This window comes from Pelophylax lessonae (genome assembly GCF_965119305.1).
Source record: "Pelophylax lessonae genome assembly, chromosome: 12".
Classification (NCBI taxonomy): Eukaryota; Metazoa; Chordata; class Amphibia; order Anura; family Ranidae; genus Pelophylax; species Pelophylax lessonae.
In genome coordinates, this window is record NC_138779.1 from 177193122 (window position 1) to 177213220 (window position 20099).

The window sequence follows — 20099 nt, forward strand, 5'->3', positions numbered from 1 at the left end:
GGCACCAATCCGGGGGATTTCTTCTTGCACCCATGGATGCCAGTGATGTGAGTTATTACTGCATCCATTGACACCAATGCTGGGCAGTGGCAATAACGGGGCTTACTTTATTCTCACTATCTCTTCAGTGTACCATCAGGACCTATTTTGTCTATGTTGTAAAACATAGCAAATCAAAGATGTAAAGGTGCCATACTATAAATCAAAAACTGTAGATGACATACTGCGTTTTACTTATCAGTCCTGTTAATGTGTCCCTCCTAGTCTTTTTTAAACATTGGCAACAATGTTAATCTTAAACTTACCAGAAAGATTAGTCTTCTTAAATAGTGTTGAGGGAACACGGACTGTATTATTCGGGTCCGTACCGGATAATTGGATTTTTGTTACCCGGACACGGACCCGAAAACTTTACTGTATGTTCGGGTTTAAAATCCGTGTTCGGTAATTTTATTTCCTGTTTTGTATGTAATGGCGTGCTTTTAATGGCGGGCTTTCAACAGCCAATCAACAAGCATTTAACTGGTGTGCGCCATCACAGCCATGCCTACTAATGTAATAGTAGCTGTGATTGGCCATCTGAAGCATGTGACCCATGTCTTTATAAGCTCGAGAGACAGCGCGGTGCGTCAGTCTGCTGTAGTGTAGGGAGAGAGCACACATCATACGTGCTGGCTGCTGCTGATTAGGGACAGACAGGGAAAAATTGTGCCCGAAAAGAATGCAGGCACAGGTCGGAGTGTAGGCAGGGAAAGATATTTGAGCATTTTAGGGACAGGCTGGAGAGATTAGGCAGGTTCAGATAGGAGACACAGGACACAACAATCGTCCGTTAGCGATCTACATCAATTTTGCTGTGTGGGGGGTGGTGCAGTGAACGATCTTTTTGCCCTCACTTGAGCCCACTGAGGAGTAGGAGGAGGAGGGAGAAACAAATATATTTTTATCAGTCTGTTGTGTGCAGTGTTCAGCTATATTTTACTAAAGATTGCTGTTCTAATCTGCTATTTAAAAATTACAAATTTAAAGGGGAATTTTTTTTAAGAGCACTTGCCATGCTCTTAACTACATTTTGCTGCCATTTGCAGCACTCTAGCCCTTTCCATTGGTTTTTTAGAGCCATTTTAGTGCCTGAAAGTTCGGGTCCCCATTGACTTCAATGGGGTTCGGTGTCCGGGTAAAGTTCGAAAAAAGTCTGGGACACGGACCTCCAGGTGTCTGCTCAACTCTAGTCTTAAACCCATGGTAGTGACAAACCCTAACTTCTTCATTAAACCTTCATTTAATGATAGCACCTTAATCCCTTATCAAGAGTTAATGCCTAAACTGAGCCATTTAGGTTTACAAGACACAAAGTCAGAGGAGAACTCCCCAAAAGATCTTTACTTAAAGAAATCCAATTTGGACCTGAGTCCATTTACACTATGTTCAGTGGTTGGCATTTTTCCTTACTGGATCAATACCAGTCACACAGGGCACATTGAAAACATATGTTTAAAAAAAGAGGTACACAGTGCCTTGTATTGTTGCAACGCAAGGCTCCAGTCTCCACTGCCACTGCAGAACAGACACCAGCCTGCATGCTAAAATGAATATGTTAATATATATTTACAGATAGGAGTGTAAAGGCCCTTAGACAATGGAACACGTGTCCCTATTTAAAGAATTTCCCCCTATTCCAAGCTGCTTGATGTGGGGGTACTCAACAAGGGGGAGGGGCCAAGAGCTCCAGCCAGGGACCCGAGAAGAGGAGGATCAGGGCTGCTCTGTGCAAAACCACTTCACAGAGCAGGTAAGTATCACATGTTTGTTATTTTAATAGGGAAAAAAACGAGATTTTACAATCACTTTAATGTATTTATGTAATTTTTTTATCCCAAAAGAGAAGACTGTTTGCTGTAATTGCTTAAAAAGTTTTAGATGGAGTTCAGTTTGTTAGTGTATCTAAGTCTGCTCGTTCATTGAATTCTCCCCTCCCCGAAACTGACAATGCTGCTGTCCAAATGCCCCCTCATCCAGAGTGGAGGCACCCCAATACAGGCGGTGTGTTACTGGCCAGATCACCAGGTGAAAACAAAGGGAAGAAACCCTTAAAAAAACCTAATGCAGCCACCACATCTTATAATTGCTAAGCTGTTTTTGGTTTTGGGTTTAATACTAATTTAAATGCCTTAACTGATGGTGTCCAGTGCTGTGTCTTCTTGATAGCTACATTGCATGTTGGACTGCCATTGTTCCAGCTTTTTTTCCGATATAGATTGCCTTGCGGCCTTACCCCATTCATGTCGCCTTCCCTTGTTGCCAACTTTTCTGCTCCTATTATTCTCCTGCCTTCTGCTTGCCCCAACCTCTACTTGAACACTGAATACCCCCTTGCCCGCCCTATGCTTAGACCTCTATTTGCACAATAGTCTATTGCTTGCTGCCTGTCTCAAACTCAGCTCAGATTCTGACATTCTGTTATCTCACACTTTGACCCCACAGTGTTGCCATTTTGCTTCTGTGACCCATTGGTGGGGCAATCCTGAGGGCTGCAACCTAGTGTTAGCTTGCAGATACTCACTGGCTCATCACTTCTTGCAAAGTGCTTTGGTGAAGACCAAGTTGTCACTTAGATTTTGCACCTTTGGGTGAGCCAGCATCACATGCCAAGGTTGCCATCCATAACACTACTTAAGGAAGCAGATGATTATACGTGGGCAGCTGGGACTGCCTATACATAGGTCCTAGGTGTTCTATATTAGGAGGGGTGAGTAGTAGACTGGTTGCTTAGTGCTTGTACAACCAGTGGCAGCAGCTGGTTCCAAGGATAATAGTTGAAAAAGAAGATGACAGATTACTTGAAAGTAGATACAGTATTTAACAAGGAGACATTAATATTCCAATATACAGTACACATTCCACTCTGGTTGTTGTTGGGTTCCTATATAATCAATAAAATTTTCTTATGGGCCTGGCGTTAACCTTTAAACACTTTGGTACCGGTAGGTTTATCCTACTCAGGACCAGAACTGTTTCCGATTTTTGGTAAAGAATACCTTTCACTATTTTACTTGGCTTTTTATGTTTTGAATATTATTACCGTATTTTTCCGTGTATAAGACGCTACTTTTTGATCAAATGGTTAAGCTGAAAATCGAGGGGTGTCTTATACACGATCAGTAAGCAGATTAGAGAGCTGCGCAGCTGTGTAGCTGGCCATACTGTCAAAGAGGCTTCCTCCAATCGCAAGCTGTGGACGTCAGATGATGCTGTAAAGGCGGAGACTGTGCAGATGCGATACCGTTGGAGGTTGGAGTGCGTAGATGCGAGAGAAAGATGCGAGAATGGAGCCCAGATGTCAGAGAATAAAAAAATGAGTACTTGTAAGCGATTGTCATACACTGCTAAATTCAAACTTAATGTAATTCGCTATGCAAAAGAGCATGGCAATAGGGCTGCAGAGAGACAGTTTGGACCTCCGCCCACTGAGTGCATGATCAGACAGTGGAGAAAACAGGAAGAACAACTCCTTAAGATGCCAAAAAAGAGGAAGGCCTTAAGAGGAAAACCAGCAAAATGGCCAAACTTGGAGCAGAGGCTTAAGACATGGATTATGGAGCAGCGCCAGAATGGCTTATGTGTGTCAACCAAGCTTATTCAATGTCAGGCAAGAATGTTTGCAAGTGAAATGAACATTGTTAATTTTGCAGGAAAGGCAAAATGGTGCTTTAATTTCATGAGGAGAGAAGGGTTGGCCATGAGAACAAGAACAAAGTTAGCTCAGAAAATGCCACCAGTTTATGAGGATAAAATCCAACAGTTTCATTCCTATGTCATACAACTCCGGAAAAAATATGATTTTGAAACAAATCAGATTGCAAACATGGATGAGGTGCCTCTCAATTTTGATGTGCCTTCCAACAGAACTGTTGATGTGAAAGGAATCAAAACAGTGGCAATCAAAAAAAGTGGCCATGAAAAGACACACTATACTGCTGTGCTTTCATTCTGTGCAGATGGTACTAAACTGCCTCCTATGCTTATCTTTAAGAGGAAAACATATCCTAAAGAGACCATACCACCTGGCATTATTGTCCAAGTTCAAGAGAACGGATGGATGAATGAAAACATTATGGCCATTTGGTTTGAAAAGATTTGGTCCAGAAGACCTGGAGGGCTCTTAACCACTTGCCGACCGCCGCCCGACTATATACGGTGGCGGTCAGCCCCTCCCAGGCAAAGTGACGTACCGGTACGTCACTAGCCTGGGAGCGAATAGGGGGCAAGCACGCGCCACCGCTCATATCCGACAAAGCCGGCGCGTGTGACCGGCGGTCCCGATGTCCGCCGGTCACTCGCGATCGTCGGGTAGAGAGGGAGAAAGGCAGGCGGCTAATGTAAACAAAGCCGCCTGTCATTCTCCCCTGTGTAAAAGCACAGATCACTCGGTCCTGCTATGTAGGACCGTTGATCTGTGCTGTTACACACCCAGCAACATCCAATGACAGTTAGAATCATGCCCCTAGGGACACACTTAACCCCTCCCTCTCCAATAAAGTTAACCCCTTCCCTCCCAGTGTCATTTTTACAGTAACAATGCATACGTATAGCACTGATTACTGCAGTAATGTCACTGGTACCCCCAAAAGTGTCAAAAATGTCAGTCAAGAGTCCGATCTGTCTGCCGCAAAAAAAAACGCAGATCGCCGCCATTACGCGTTAAAAAAAAAACAACAAAAATGACAAAAATCTTTCCCTTAGTTAGTAAACGCAATAACTTTTGCGCAAACCAATCAAAATACGCTTATTGCGATTTTTTTTACCAAACATAGGTAGCAGAAAACAAATTGGCCAAAAATTTTTAAAAAATTTAGATTTTTACATTTTTTTGGGGGGGAATTTCATATAAAAAAATGTGAAAAATATTGTTATTTTTGCAAAATTGTCGCTCTTTTTTTGTTTATAGCGCATGATCAAAAAATCGCACAGGTGATCAAATACCACCAAAAGAAAGCTCTGCTTGTGGGGAAAAAAGGACATCAAATTAATTTGGGTACAGCTTTGCACGACCGCGCAATTGTCCATTAAAGTCACGCAGTGCCGAATCGCAAAATACCCCCTGGTCAGGAAGGGGGTAAAATCTTAAGTGGTTATAGAAGCCAGCTCTGCTTGTCTTTGATCAGTTCCGTGCACATTTAACAAAAAAGACAAAAAGGGTTGCATCAGATTTGCGAACACACCTAGCAGTTATTCCTGGTGGACTTGCAGGTCAGCTACAGCCACTAGATGCGTCAATCGACAAACCATTTAAAGCCCTGATGAGAGAAGAATGGATCACATGGATGCAAAAAGCAGGTGATAACTTGATACCGACACGAAGAGTGAAAAAAACAACCATTACTGAGGTCTGCAATTGGGTCCTAAACTCATGGTATGGCGTCAAACAAGAGGTGATTGTGAAGTCCTTTAGGAAAGGGGGAATCAGCAATGCCATGGACGGAACTGAGGATGATCTCACATATATAGATAGTGACTCAGAAGACAGCAGTGATGCAATAGCAGTTGAAGAAATTGACACTGAAGAAGAAGAGAGCAGTGATGCAAGAGAGGCTGAATAAAGTGATATGCTGCAAAATATCATACTATGAGCATATAAACGTTACCTGCAGTACTGGTACTTACTAAATAAAAATGTGTCCTGCTTTACTGGTATGTTTAAAATATTGATTTCTGAAGTTTGGGTTGGAAAAGTGGGGGGCGTCTTATACATGGGGGCGTCACGGAAAAATATGGTATTTCATACACTGATTTGTAAATGCTTCCCCTAATAATTTTCTTGATAACAGGATATAAATGACCCTATCTGCTGCACAATAAAACTTTTAATGGTCTTGGGTGATGCTGAAACTATTGACATCTACTCCCTACATCTCCCATGTCTGATGATAAAAAAAATCACATATATTATTTCTTTGGTAATGCAATACATGATAAGAATATAAAATTGTTGAATATCTGCGCTCTCAAAGATTAGCAGCCAGCATTAACCACAATGTGATAAAGAACTATAGACAAAAAATGCAGCGCTCATAGAATAACATATGGTGTAAATGAATATATGAAAGTCCACTTCAAGCTGTCGTAGTGAGTTGTATAGTCCACCGACAACACCCTTAGCGTGGGACAGTCCGTCTATAAAATGACAGGGACAGTGAAGACCTCCACCACACACAAAGTAGCCAGCTGGCCTCTTACCAGATGGGGAGGGGAGGAAGAAGGAAGTAAGGTAAGTATATTTTCTCTACAAGGTAAGTAAAAAAAATAAAAAAAATGTGATTATCCATTTGTTTTTCAGGTGACCCGGAGCGAGAAGATTGAGGTAAGTATAAAATTAGGGTGGAACTCAACTTTAACATCTATTTGACATAAAGAGGACCTCATGTCTTTTCTTTGTTGGGTTTCTGACTGGAACCTGGTTGATGGCTTGAGGGAACTGGAGATTTTTGGAGACTCGCATTTAGGGGACTCCCGAAAGAAAGGAGTGATTGTGCCTGGCTACTTCTACTTTGGGATCCGACATTTGAATTGGGAGCACCTATTGGAAGGCTTTCAGGGTCGATAATCCAGCTTTATAACAACAAGCGTTGTGTGACCATTGTGAGAGCGGTGGTCATACCCATCTGGTAAGAGGCCAGCTGGCTACTTTGTGTGTGGTGGAGGTCTTCACTGTCCCTGTCATTTTATAGACGGACTGTCCCATGCTAAGGGTGTTGTCGGTGGACTATACAACTCACTACGACAGCTTGAAGTGGACTTTCATATATTCATTTACACCATATGTTATTCTATGAGCGCTGAATTTTTTGTCTATGATGAGAATACCAATAGTCTTATTGCAGCCCCCGCTTAGGTGTAGTGCTCTTCTTGTGAAGGCCACACATTTGTGCACTGATTTTAAAGATACATTCTTTAGGCTCCCTTTTAGCAGTGCATTCATGTCTATTGGTTAGTTTGCTCTACAATGAACCACTGTTGTAGATCTCATCTCCTGTGAACCCCTGGCAGTTTCTGGGCCGCTGCACTGTCACATGTAGGAGTGTCTTCTTTTCCTGGAGTATAATACTTATAATAAACCTGCTGTGGCTGTATTTAGACTGTATCACCTCCCACATGAAGTGCCGATGTGCCGATAAGTACAAAGCCCTGGCTGGTTCTGAGCAGCTGTAGTGACTGAGACGCTTGTGAATTCATAAATCCACCAGCCAAGAATACGTTTCAGCCTCAATTCAGAAAGAGCAAAGCATACTACAGACTAAACAATAGCCCTTGACGCCTACGTAAAGGAGGCTAAGCGCTAAGATCCTAATAGAGAGAAAAAAAAAAAATAATAGGACTAGTTAGTGACTAGGTTTGTAATCTACTTAAAGGCAAGCAGAATGATGTATTGAACCATAAATAATCATTACATTTCCAAAAGTGAAAACTAACCTGTATAATTTGTTATGCAAATTCATTGTTATTTCTTAAACACTTTAGCGCTTAAACATGTTAACCCCCCCATGAAGTAGAGTAATTTTTAACATTTCTGATATTAGCCTGTTTAGTCAGCAATATTTATTAATAATTAAATAAAAAAACAATTTTGTCATAACTTAAAGCGGAAATTACGTTTATTTTTTATTTTTTGTTCCTCCCATTCCCTCTTACAAAAATGGAAAATAATCATTATAATCCATGCAAGGCAGTGCTTCCTGCTTTCCAGCCTAGGGGGCAGTGTGTTACCAAGGGCGTTTGCCCTGCAAGATTCAGCACATGTGCAGACTCTATGGGATTCTGGGTGTATGCAGAATCTGATGCATAGTAACCAATCAGCTTCTAACTTCAGCTTATTCAATTTAGCTTTGACAATACAACCTAGAAGTTGATTGGCTGCTATGCACAGCTGCACCAGATTCTGTGTGCACTAGTTTTAGTAAATCTCCCCATTGCGACTGTGCTGTATATCTGTGTATACACGTGAATTTCTGAGCATGCACAAAAGTGCATATAGTGCTCATATACCAGAAACTGGTGGCATTTGTGTGAAGAAAATCACCCAAGCCTGATTTTGGAAGATGACGGCACAGAAGAGGGATGAGGGAGGGGATTAATGTAGTCTCAATTTGAGATAACATAAGTTCTATATACTGTACATTGTTTTTTTTGTGACAAACTAGTATTTCCTTTTTAAATCATTTAAAAAAATATATTTTATTTTCAATGCAATATATAGACAAAAAACACTAAAGAATTGTTAGTTTTAAAATAAGTAGATAAAAGTGTACATTTTATTCTATAATATATCACAGGTAAATTTTGTTTAGGCTCCACTGTAGCCAGTGGAGCCAGGGTTAATTGTTTTGTGTACAGTTAACTAGCAGGCTCTGAAGGCTGGGTCTCAGTCAATTCCTCCTGGCTTCTGGAAGCTTCTAGGAGGTTCCAGAACTTAATGGACAGAGGTGTGGAGACAACAGCCCAAATATTCATGGGGACTCTGCCAATCACTGGGAAAAAGACCCCCCAGTAGGTGAAAAGTGTCCCAGAGAATTAAGGAGCTTGGCCATGAGGAGAGCAGGTTTCAGGATCCAGAGGCCTGGAGGGGACCCTTGTGCTGGGGGTCTCTGCCTCCAGGCAGAAGTGCTGAGAGAGAGGGAGAAGAGAAGGAGCCAGAGATGGACCCTCTGTCAGGGTGCCAGGAAACCAGACCACATGGAGATGCAAGTAAAATAAAGCAGTTTATTGGAGCAAACAACAATAAACACACAGCAAGAGTGAGGAGCGAGATCAGGAACAGCCGGAATCAAGCCCAGAAGCGGGAAGTCATTAAAGCCGGGGTCGAGTCCAGAAGCGGGTAGTCATCCAACCCGGGGTAGACTCCAGAAGCGGGTAGTCTGTCAATGCTGGGTCATCTGCCGATGCGGGGTCGAGAGCCAGAAGAGTCATCAGCCAAGCCTGGTTATACATGGAGGAACATGGAGAACAGAAGGCTGCTAGCAGTAATGCACCTTGGAGCACAAACGCAAGGGCAAGAACTGCAACCCATTGTAATGTTCCGGTACCTTTGGTACCCTAAATTACACTTTCCACAAGTGTATGCGCCCTACCATTTACTTTTGGAAAGGTGCGCATACACCTTTAAGACTGGAGCTGTCATCACTCAGCGCCGGACTAGATGGCTATTTAAGGCGTCGGTTCTCACTCACATGTGTTCGTTCAAACACCCTTATCTGGATGCTAACCTTGCTTGAAGCTTCCATGCTTGCAAGCTTACTTCGCTGACGGAACCTCGCTGCGCTGATCCCTGTATCCTGCTACTGGATCATCCGCCTCTCCTGAACCACCCTTCGGCTGTATCGCTAATAGTGCTAAGTACCCCGCAGGGGAATTCTCTATAAACTTATACTAAGCTTACACTATCTAGCTCTGCATAGTAGAGACTGTTTATCACATCTGCATAAACTAGATTGCTAGCTCTTGAGACTACTGCTACTTTTCTGCACTGGGTTGATCTCTTTTGTATGTCCACCTGCTATTCTATCATCTGCTATCATACAACATTGCTAAACCTTCCTGCATCCATCTGCTACTGTCTCACCTTCAAGTGTCTATCACCTACCACCTCCACTCAACCTATCCCTCAACCTTCATCATTGTGTTACCACATGCATAAAGTCACTCTAAGAACCAGCTTGCTAATTGTGTGTATTTACTGGCTGAAATAAGACCTTCCACACATGATGAGTCATTGAGGTTGGGAATGGTATCTCAGCATATCTCTTACATGACTACTGACGTGGAACTATTTCTGCAGCTGAAAATCCACACCATATAAAAAAGCAGGAGCGTTACAGATTGAACGAACCTAAAAATGGATTCAGCAGAAATAGTTCCAGAAATAACCACTCAGGTGACACAATTAAAACAGCAAGTATCTGCGTTAATACACGCACTTGCTGAATTAAAAGAAGACAATCAGGCTCTGTCGCAGCAGGTAATTAGACTGACACAACTTACCTCTGCTCAGTCCCCTGAACCCAAGATAAATCCCCCTTTGGTATTTACAGGCGATCGCAAAAAATTTCGCGAATTTAAAAACGCATGTGAGTTACTTTTTTTGCTAAAACCTCGTACCTACCTTACTGATCACATTAAGGTTTGTACTATTATTTCTTACCTATCAAGCGATCCTCGAGCCTGGGCAGATTCTCTTTTTGAGAAAAACGACCAGCTTCTCAACTCCTATGCCTTGTTCCTGGCAGAGCTCACTAGCCTATATGATGACCCCAATAGGCAGAGTACTGCTGATCTTCAGTTAAGATCCTTGAAACAAGGAAGGAGGCCTGTGGAAGACTTTGTCGCAGAGTTCAAGAGATGGACCCTTGATTCAGAATGGAATGATGCATCTCTGAAAACCCAATTTAGGCTTGGCCTATCAGAAGCCGTTAAGGACGAGCTCGCCCGAGCGGGTCTGCCAAAAACCCTGGATGCATTAATACAACTCAGTATTACCATAGATAGAAGACTACGAGAAAGAAAGGCTGAAAAGATGGGAATGCCATTATCCGTTTCCTCTCGGAGTCTGGCCGTTCCTATGGAGGTAGGAACCATACGCCCACCGCTATCAACTATGGAAAAAGCCAAAAGACGAAATGAAAATCTCTGCTTGTACTGTGCATCCCCGGATCACAAGATAAACGTCTGTCCCCTAGTCAACAAAAAGAAGGGTGAGTGTTCACATGTCTCTCTAGGAGGATTGACAACTTCATTCACTAACCCCTACATTTCTGTTTTTTTGACATTACAGTGGGACCAGAACAGGATTACTACTAAGGCCATGATTGACACAGGATCTTGTGGAAATTATATGGATATATGTTTTGCTGCTTTAAATAAAATTCCTATTATTTCTAAACTCAAACCTGTCTCAGTAAGTCTTATTACCGGTGTTCCTTTATCCTCTGGTCCGATCACCGATCAGACACAAGCACTTCTAGTCACTATTAACGAGTCTCATAGGGAGACTTCTACCTTCGATTTAATACCATCACCCCACTTTCCCATTGTGTTGGGACTTCCCTGGTTGCACACACACCAACCAACCATAGATTGGAAGAAACGGTCCTTGACCTTCCCTTCTTGTTATTGCGAGGAAACGTGTAACCTTTCCTCTGGTGACTGGTGACTGGTGAGTATCTTTGCGACTGGTGAGTATCTTTGCGACTGGTGAGTGTCCTTGCGACTGGTGAGTATCCTTGCGACTGGTGAGTATCCCTGCGACTGGTGAGTATCTTTGCGACTGGTGAGTATCATTGCGACTGGTGAGTATCTTTGCGACTGGTGAGTATCTTTGCGACTGGTGAGTGTCCTTGCGACTGGTGAGTATCTTTGCGACTGGTGAGTATCATTGCGACTGGTGAGTATCTTTGCGACTGGTGAGTGTCCTTGCGACTGGTGAGTATCCTTGCGACTGGTGAGTATCCCTGCGACTGGTGAGTATCTTTGCGACTGGTGAGTATCCTTGCGACTGGTGAGTATCCCTGCGACTGGTGAGTATCTTTGCGACTGGTGAGTATCATTGCGACTGGTGAGTATCTTTGCGACTGGTGAGTATCTTTGCGACTGGTGAGTGTCCTTGCGACTGGTGAGTATCTTTGCGACTGGTGAGTATCTTTGCGACTGGTGAGTATCTTTGCGACTGGTGAGTATCTTTGCGACTGGTGAGTGTCCTTGCGACTGGTGAGTATCCTTGCGACTGGTGAGTATCCCTGCGACTGGTGAGTATCTTTGCGACTGGTGAGTATCATTGCGACTGGTGAGTATCTTTGCGACTGGTGAGTATCTTTGCGACTGGTGAGTGTCCTTGCGACTGGTGAGTATCTTTGCGACTGGTGAGTATCTTTGCGACTGGTGAGTATCATTGCGACTGGTGAGTATCCTTGCGACTGGTGAGTATCCTTGCGACTGGTGAGTATCCTTGCGACTGGTGAGTATCCTTGCGACTGGTGAGTACCTTGTGACGGGTGAGTATCCTTGCAACTGGTGAGTATCCTTGCAACTGGTGAATATCCTTGCACTGGTGAGTATCCTTGCGACTGGTGAAGTAACTTGCGACTGGTGAGTATCTTGCGACTGGTGAGTATCTTTGCGACTGGTGAGTGTCCTTGCGACTGGTGAGTATCCTTGCGACTGGTGAGTATCCTTGCGACTGGTGAGTATCCTTGCGACTGGTGAGTATCTTTGCGACTGGTGAGTATCTTTGCGACTGGTGAGTATCATTGCGACTGGTGAGTAGCTTTGCGACTGGAAGTATCTTTGCGACTGGTGAGTGTCCTTGCGACTGGTGAGTATCTTTGCGACTGGTGAGTATCTTTGCGACTGGTGAGTATCTTTGCGACTGGTGAGTATCTTGCGACGGGTGAGTATCCTTGCGACTGGTGAGTATCCTTGCGACTGGTGAGTATCCTTGCGACTGGTGAGTATCCTTGCACTGGTGAGTATCCTTGCACTGGTGAGTACCCTTGCGACTGGTGAAGTAGCTTGCGACTGGTGAGTATCTTTGCGACTGGTGAGTATCTTTGCGACTGGTGAGTATCCTTGCGACTGGTGAGTATCTTGCGACTGGTGAGTATCTTGCGACTGGTGAGTATCTTGCGACTGGTGAGTATCTTGCGACTGGTGAGGATCCTTGCGACTGGTGAGGATCCTTGCGACTGGTGAGGATCCTTGCGACTGGTGAGTATCTAGTGACTGGTGAGGGTATTAGCGACTGGTGGGTACCCCAGGTTTTGTACCAGGGAAGTTAGAGGTAGTGTAGGTAAGGAAGAGCAGGTCGTTAATATTATCCCCATAGAGTAGTGGGTAATAATGTCCGACAGGATTGGGGATGCCACTCAGTGCACTTCTTGCGGCATGTATGCGTTCCTTGATGAAACAATCGAGGACGAATACTGCTGTGCAAGATGTGAGCGACTTGTTGCTCTGGAAGCCCACATCGTGGATCTAGAGAACACAGTGACAAGACTGCGTGGCATCTACAACCTGAAAAGGAGCTTGGACATTACCCAGCAGGCGCTGGCAGGGGTCAGCATAGAGGAGGAAGGAATAGAGGAGACGCAAGCAGCAGAGGTACGCAGCTGGGTGACTGTTAGGAATGTTAGGGGGAGGAGAGTCAGGGAGGCCAGTCCTGAGTTGGTACACCCTAACATGTTTGCTGAGTTGCAGGTTGAGGGGGATATCAACTCAGGGGTGGCAGAGCTGGAGCATGCGCCCTCCCCCAGCTGCCAGGGGAGGGACGGCTCCAGGAAGAAGGGGGGCCGTAACGCAGGAAAGGTTAGACAGGTTGTGGTAGTTGGGGACTCAATTATCAAGAGGACAGAGAGGGAAATCTGTAAAAAAGATCTCGTGAACCGAACAGTTTGTTGTTTACCGGGCGCCCGAGTTCGGCACATCGCAGATCTGGCAGACAGATTGTTGGGCGGGGCTGGGGATGACCCAGCGGTCATGGTGCATGTGGGCACTAATGACAAAGTTAAAGGTAGGTGGAGGATCCTTAAGAACGATTTCAGGGACTTAGGTAATAGATTGAGGAAAAGGACCTCCAAGGTGGTTTTCTCTGAAATACTGCCTGTACCTCGAGCCACACAGGAGAGGCAGAAGGAGCTTAGGGAAGTTAACAAGTGGCTGAGGAATTGGTGTAGGAAGGAGGGGTTTGGGTTCCTGGAGAACTGGGCTGACTTCTCAGTCGGCTACCGGCTCTTTAGTAAGGATGGGCTGCACCTTAATGGGGACGGTACAGCTCTTTTGGGGAGAAAGATGGCCACCGAGTTGGAGGGGCTTTTAAACTAGGAGACGGGGGGGAGGGCTCAGAAGTAGAATCAGTCAGGAGGGAGCAGAGGACTGAAGGCAGTTGTAGGGTCAGCAGCGACAGTAGGTCAACATCAATTGGCGGGTCTGGGCGGGAGAACAGCAGACCAAACAGAAATAAACAAAACCGCCAATCACGTTTAACTTCCGTAAAACTAAGAGGGGTATATGCTAATGCCAGGAGCCTAGCTAATAAGATGGATGAGTTGGAAATGTTAGTACATGAGGAAGACATAGACCTTGTGGGAATAGCGGAGACTTGGTTCGACCCCTCACATGACTGGCTGGCCAATATCCAAGGGTATTCGGTGTACCGGAAGGACAGGGTTGGTAAAAGAGGGGGAGGGGTATGTCTCTATGTCAAGAACAATATAAAGGTGCTAGAAAGGAGTGACATTACGGATGGGATGAGCATGGATTTAGAATCTGTGTGGGTTGAACTCGATAGGGAAGAAGATAAGGGAAAAGTAGTTGTGGGGGTTTGCTATAGGCCACCTAACCAAGGGGAGGAGGTAGAGCTGGAATTTTTAGCACTAATAGGTAAAGCGGCAAAACTAGGATCAGTCATCATATTGGGGGACTTCAATTATCCCGACATTGACTGGGAAGAGGGGACTGCACACTCGCATAAGGCCCGGCTATTCACGGAAACCTTACAGGATAACTACATGTCGCAGTTGGTGGATTCCCCTACTAGAGAGAATGCTATCCTGGATCTATTGATCACTAATGACCCAGACATAATCTCGGAGGTAGGAGTCCAGGACAACCTGGGCTCTAGCGATCACAGGATGATCACATTTAGTATAAATAACAATATAAAAAGGCAAGTGGGGAACATAAGAACCCTAAACTTCAGAAGGGCAGACTTTCCAAAATTGTACTCATTGATGGAAAGGGTAAACTGGGACCAAACCCTGGGATCACTGACCACAGAGGAAAAATGGGAATGCTTTAGAACAATATTAAGCAAAGGCATCTTGCAGTGCATTCCTATGGGGAATAAATTTAGAAGAGACAAAGCCAAACCTGGCTGGCTAAACCGTAGCGTTAAAAAACTTATTAGGGGAAAAAAATTGGCCTTCAAGAAATATAAATCAGAGGGCACAGTATCGGCCTTCCAGCAATACAAGGAGGAAAATAAGAAGTGTAAACACGAAATCAAGATGGCTAAAATCAACTTTGAGAGACAAATAGCGGAGGATAGTAAAAAAAACCCAAAGAAATTCTTTAAATATATCAACAGCAAAAAAACTAGGGCAGAGCATATTGCACACATAATTAACGATGATGGGAGGATGGTTACAGAGGACACTGAAAAAGCAACCGTGCTGAATTCTTTTTTCTCGTCAGTCTTTACGCAGGAAAAGGAAGGGTACACTGACCATGACTGTATGGTTAGTAGTAATACACAGGACTTGCCACTATGGCTAACAGAGGGGGAAATCAGGGAAAGACTGGATAAACTTAACACAAACAAATCACCAGGCCCGGATGGCGTACATCCGAGAGTGCTCAAGGAACTCAGTATGGTTATATCTAGACCACTGTTCCTGATCTTTGCTGACAGTATTAGGACAGGAGTTGTACCAGGGGATTGGAGGAAGGCTAACGTGATTCCGATATTCAAAAAGGGCCAGAGACATATCCCGGGAAATTATAGGCCTGTCAGTCTGACATCAATAATATGTAAACTTTTGGAGGGGATGATAAGGGACTATATCGTAGAGTATGCTAAAGACAACAACATCATCAGTAGTAACCAGCACGGGTTTACAAATGGGCGTTCTTGTCAAACCAATCTCTTAGCATTCTACGAGGAAGTGAGCTGTGAGCTAGATAGGGGGAGACCAGTGGATGTGGTGTACTTGGATTTCGCTAAGGCGTTTGATACAGTTCCCCACAAGCGCTTAATTTATAAAATAAGGTCTGCAGGTATCGACAGCAGGGTTTGCTCTTGGATACGGAATTGGCTAAAAGGCCGTGTCCAAAGGGTAGTAATAAACAGCGCATACTCAGACTGGTCTGAGGTAGTAAGCGGGGTGCCCCAGGGCTCAGTCCTGGGACCAACCTTGTTCAATTTATTCATAAACAGCATTGAGGAAGGGATCAGTAGTTCGTTATCAGTTTTTGCAGATGACACAAAATTGGCCAGGGCAATAACTGCACAGCATGAAGCAGATATCCTACAGAATGACCTGGACAAAATTACGGAGTGGGCAACGACATGGCAAATGAGGTTTAATGTGGAGAAGTGTAAGGTTTTGCACTTGGGGACCAAAAACATAAAAACACAATACACGTTAGGAGGGGAACCCTTGGGGGAATCAAAAATGGAGAAAGATTTGGGAGTCTTAGTTGATGATAGATTAGGCAACAGCATGCAATGCCAAGCGGCAGCTTCCAAAGCCAACAGAATATTAGCATGCATAAAGAAAGGGATGTATTCCAGAGATAAGACTATAATCCTTCCACTTTATAAAACTCTGGTCCGACCGCATCTGGAGTATTCTGTCCAGTTCTGGTCGCCAGTCCTCAGGAGGGATGTGTTGGAGCTGGAGAAAGTCCAGAGAAGGGCAACTAAACTGATTAGGGGGTTGGAGGACCTTACCTATGAAGAGCGGCTGCAATCGCTCGATTTATTTTCCCTGGAGAAAAGACGTCTGAGAGGGGACATGATAGCAATTTATAAATATCTTAATGGGGATCTCAGCTTAGAAGAAAAGCTGTTCATTCGAAGGAATTGCATGAGGACTCGAGGACATACAATGCGATTAGAGGAGAAGCGTTTTAACCTCAGGCAACGTGGGGGGTTCTTTACTGTTAGGGCTACAAGATTGTGGAATTGTCTACCACAAGAGGTGGTTTCTGCGGGTAGTATGGTGACTTTCAAAAGACTCTTAGACTTACATCTCAAGGATCAGGAGATTGAGGGCTATGTTAGATGATTACAGTCACACACACCTACACAGGTTGAACTGGATGGACTATTGTCTTTATTCAACCTCGCCTACTATGTAACTATGTAACTATGTAACCTCCCGTTTTCCGGGAAGATTCTGTCTGTGGTGACAGATGAGATTGCACCACTATGTTATCAGGATCTTTCTGAGGTTTTTCTTGAGAAAAATGCTCAAGCATTACCTCCTCATCGAGACTATGATTGTAGCATTGATCTACTCCCAAATAGCAAATTGCCGTTCGGTCATGTTTATCCTCTTTCACAGGATGAACTTGCCCATCTCAAAACCTATTTGGATGAGAACTTGGAAAAAGGTTTTATTAGACCTTCCACTTCTTCCACAGCAGCAGGACTCTTTTTTGTTCGCAATAAAGATTCAAGTCTCAGACCTATCATCGACTACAGGAAATTGAATGCTATCACAATAAAAGATCGCTATCCTCTACCGCTTATCCCTGAGCTCATTGAGCAGGTGCGTGGAGCTACCTATTTTTCAAAATTAGACCTGAAAGGAGCATACAATCTCATTCGAATCCGTGATGGACACGAGTGGAAGACTGCGTTCAGAACTAGATACGGATTGTTCGAATATCTTGTGATGCCATTCGGCCTATGCAATGCCCCTGCAGTTTTCCAACGATTTATAAACGATATTTTTAAAGACTTACTAGATGTCTGTGTTGTGGTATATCTGGACGATATACTTATATATTCACGGACCCTGTCTGAACACATAAGACATGTAAGACTTGTATTATCGAGATTGCTTGCACATAATCTTTATGTGAAGCTGAAGAAATGCTTGTTCCATAAAGATGAGGTACTCTTTCTAGGCTACATCATATCCAAAACAGGAATCGAGATGGACATGAGTAAAATATCCTGCATTCAGGATTGGCCTACACCAACTACACGCAAGGCGCTACAGCGATTCCTGGGATTTTCAAATTTCTACAGGAAGTTCATAAAAAACTTTTCTGCTATTGTGAGACCCCTCACACAGCTCACTAGCATAAAAATACCATTTAAATGGTCAGAAGAAGCAAATAAGGCTTTCCACTTGTTAAAGACAAGGTTTACTTCCGTTCCCATATTACGCCATCCAGACCCATCCCTCCAATACATTCTGGAGGTAGATGCGTCAAACCTGGCAGTAGGAGCAATACTCTCCCAACGACCTACCCCCACTTCACCACTTCATCCAGTCGCCTTTTTTTCTAAATCCCTGAGCAGTCCCGAGATAAATTACCCCGTGGGTGAGAAGGAACTGCTTGCTATAAAATTGGCTCTGGAGAATTGGCGACATTTACTCGAAGGCACCCAATTACCAATAATTATATACACGGACCATAAAAACCTCCAATATCTTCAGACTAGCAAAACTCTCTCGCATCGACAGGTACGATGGTCACTATTCTTTCTAAGGTTTAACTTCCTAGTGACCTACACACCTGCAGATAAGAACAAAAAGGCGGATGCACTATCACGACTAACTGAAGAAAACTACTTTGAAATTCCTTCCGTTCCTATAATACCTCACAAACGCATTATTGGAGTTGTCCGTTCCTTGAAGGAAGAGGTTCTGCATGGTATAAGGTTGGATTCACCCCCACCACAACTAACTACCGATGCAGAAGGCTTCCTCTACTACAACGACAAACTTTACATACCACCTACCCTACGCACCAAGATCTTGGAATTATCGCATGATGTGCCTATGGCAGCACATATGGGTATGACAAAGACTTTCAATTTGATTTCTCGGCAATTCTGGTGGCCTGACATGAAAACATCTATACAAAAATTCGTCTCTTCATGCAATGTCTGTGCCAGGTCCAAAATTGACACTACGAGACCATCCGGTCTACTATGCAGTCTACCAATACCCCAAACTCCATGGGAGGTTCTGTCATTGGACTTCATCGTAGAATTGCCTCCTTCCAAAGGATTTAATACCATCTTGGTGTCAGTGGACCATCTGACAAAGATGGCACATTTCATTGCTATTCGCAGACTACCTTCGTCCAAACAAACGGCAGAACTCCTGATGAAACATGTCTTCAGATTACATGGTATCCCAAAAACTCTTTTGTCTGACCGTGGATCCCAATTTATTTCTAAATTCTGGCAAGAACTATGTCACATACTACGGATTGAGCGGAAGCTCACTTCTCCTTACCATCCGCAGACCAACGGACAGACTGAAAGAGTCAACCAATGCATCGAGCAGTATTTACGTTGTTACACTTCTTACCAACAGGATGATTGGTTGGATCTTCTCCCCCTGGCAGAATTTGCCTACAACAACGCAACTCACATTACAACCAAGCAGAGTCCGTTCTACTTGAACTATGGGTTCCATCCCTCTATTCTCCCTCCACGCATCCTTCCTTCAAATAACCCAGTAGCCTCAGACTATCTTTCCCAAATAAAGGATTCTCTGGGTTTACTAAATACTACCATTGCACACGCTCACAGTCAACAAAAGAAGTACTATGATCTTCGTAGAAGACCTTCTCCACAGTATACTATCGGAGACCTCGTTTGGCTCTCAACAAAAAACTTGAGACTGAAGATCCCTAGCAAAAAGCTTGGACCTTTGTTCTTGGGACCTTTCCCAATCAAGAAACTTATTGGAAAAGCTGCAGTGCAGCTTACATTGCCAATGGACCTAAAAATCCATCCCATTTTCCATGTGTCGCTACTAAAACCCCATGTTCCGGACCAAGGAATAAGGCCTAATATTCCACCTCCCCCTCCTGTACAAGTTGAAGGTGGAGAAGAATACGAGATAAAAGAGATTCTGGATTCTCGTATCTACAGAAGAAGACTTCAGTACTTGGTTAGATGGAAGAACTATGGGCCCCAAGACGACACCTGGCTAAACACCTCTGACATACATGCCCCTAGATTAATCCGCAATTTTCATGCGAGATACCCAGACAAACCAGCTCCAGAGGCCTTCAGGAGCAGGCCTTAAGGGGTGGGTATTGTAATGTTCCGGTACCTTTGGTACCCTAAATTACACTTTCCACAAGTGTATGCGCCCTACCATTTACTTTTGGAAAGGTGCGCATACACCTTTAAGACTGGAGCTGTCATCACTCAGCGCCGGACTAGATGGCTATTTAAGGCGTCGGTTCTCACTCACATGTGTTCGTTCAAACACCCTTATCTGGATGCTAACCTTGCTTGAAGCTTCCATGCTTGCAAGCTTACTTCGCTGACGGAACCTCGCTGCGCTGATCCCTGT